This window comes from Polyodon spathula, chromosome 3, assembly GCF_017654505.1.
Source record: "Polyodon spathula isolate WHYD16114869_AA chromosome 3, ASM1765450v1, whole genome shotgun sequence".
NCBI lineage: Eukaryota > Metazoa > Chordata > Actinopteri > Acipenseriformes > Polyodontidae > Polyodon > Polyodon spathula.
Window position 1 is genome coordinate 34,623,731 of NC_054536.1, and position 2,066 is coordinate 34,625,796.

Here is a 2,066-nt window from a genome sequence, read left to right on the forward strand (position 1 = left end):
AGTACTTTCGATTTGTTTGTTTCCATGCAGATTTATTTTAACCAGAGAAATTCTCCTTTTAAATGCAAATGACCTAATTGATATTTAAATTCGGGAGGGTATATTTAAATACTTCTGACTTCCGGAAAAACAAAAAAAAACAAAAACAAAAAAAGACATAGCGTTACACAAATAATAATAATAATTAAAAAAAAAATACATTCCACAAGAAAGCAACTGCGTACTATCCTTGCATTATTTGCAAAAATTGACTATATATATTATAAAAAATTATACGTTATTATTATTATTGTCATTTAGCAGATGCTTTTATCCAACACGACTTAGAGACTAGGGGGTGAACTATGTATCAACAACTGCTGCTGATATATGTACATACTGTATATAATATATACAAGCTTTCCTATAGAACCATAGCTTCAGCAAATCTGCTCTAACGGAGCTAAAATACCAGCGCTTAGGTTAATGATATAAAAATGATCTAGTCTTTAGTACAGTATATTTTAAAATACTGGTAGTAAATCTACAATAGTCTACCCTACTCTCACTTATTTCCCACTACATATTATTCTTATACTACTAATCTGGCATTGTGGTGCGCATGAATGTTCTTGCTGCTGCATTGAAAAGCATCAACAATTCTGAGAAACGAGCAAAACAGCAGGTTCTGATCCAACCCTGCTCAAAGTCACTGTGCGCTTCCTGATGGTCATGATGAAGAACGGCTACATTGGCAAGCTCGAGATTATCGACGACCACAGAGCCGGAAAAATTGTTGTTAATCTCACAGACAGACTAAACAAGTGTGGTGTCATCAGCCCCAGATTTGATGTTCAAATCACGGATCTGGAGAAGTGGCAAAACAACCTGCTATCTTCTCGTCAGTTTGGATACATTGTATTGACCACCTCAGCTGGCATCATGGACCATGTAGAAGCCAGGCGAAAATGCACCGGAAGCAAAATCCTGGGATTCTTTTTCTAAAATATGTAAAAGGTACCTGCAAAGAAAATGATTTCCAATGAAAAAAAAAAACCTACTACTTCAACTACAAATAATTATATTTATAAATCTGAATTCCACAGTGACTGTGCAAGGCCAGTGACTGTCCTGTAAAATGTGGTTATATTTTATTTTTGTTAATTCATTTTTAAATACTGGGGCCCAGATATTCAAAGTGATGTGCAATCCCCTCGTAAAAATTAGTGCCTTGCAAAAATTAGTGCTTTTGCACAAAAATTTATATTTTCCAACACGGCACAAAACAGTTGTGCAAAGTTGAAAAATAGCAGTTTTTTGTTCAATTCGCAAATGTATGTGTGCCTTGTAAAACCACCTGCACATTCATTACCAATAAAGCAGAAATGCACAAGAGCTATGTGTTGATGCGCAGAATTGGAATACTACACGACAATGGACTAGTAACAGTACCCTGCCAAGCAGCTATCAATAGGTGTACAGAACATATCAATATTCCTCAAATGAGTCTACGCTCAAATGTAACCTGCACATGGAATGCAGAATCAAAGCTCAACACACATCGGTAGCATTAGCACACCCGAAGTTGCATGCCCACCCCCACGAATATATAAATAAGCTATTCAACTTATAAAACTTAAATAAAAATATACTGTAGCGACTTGCTAACTGGATAAGTGTCAACATGAAGGAGATGGACAAAATATCTATGTAGTATCAAACTCCACTCTTTATTTTACAGAAACACACCTGTCAGCCAGTGTTCTGAGTAGCTTCGACCCGTGCTCCTTAGACTATACATAAACATATTTACAGGAGTGTGGACTGTAAAACAAACCCACAATACTGAAAAACTGCTCTATTCTGAAGCCCCAAAAAACAGGAATCTTACCATGAAGGAGGCCAAGAACCTGTTGATGCAGACTGCACATGTGTATCTCTTACTCATACTCCTACACCTGCTAAAAGCCCCTTCCAACTGCCCCCCACTCCTACCACACCTGTATGGCATAGTCAATAGCAAGGAATGCAGATCGTGGGTGTCAAAGAATGCTTCTGATATCAAAGAGAAAAAATTAACAATACTT

At 36.7% G+C, this 2,066-nt stretch overlaps 1 pseudogene; it reads left to right on the top strand.

Moving 5' to 3' along the window:
• The first annotated feature begins 598 nt into the window (after window positions 1–598).
• On the top strand, window positions 599–984 carry LOC121308334 (annotated as a pseudogene).
• Window positions 985–2,066: the final 1,082 nt, after the last annotated feature.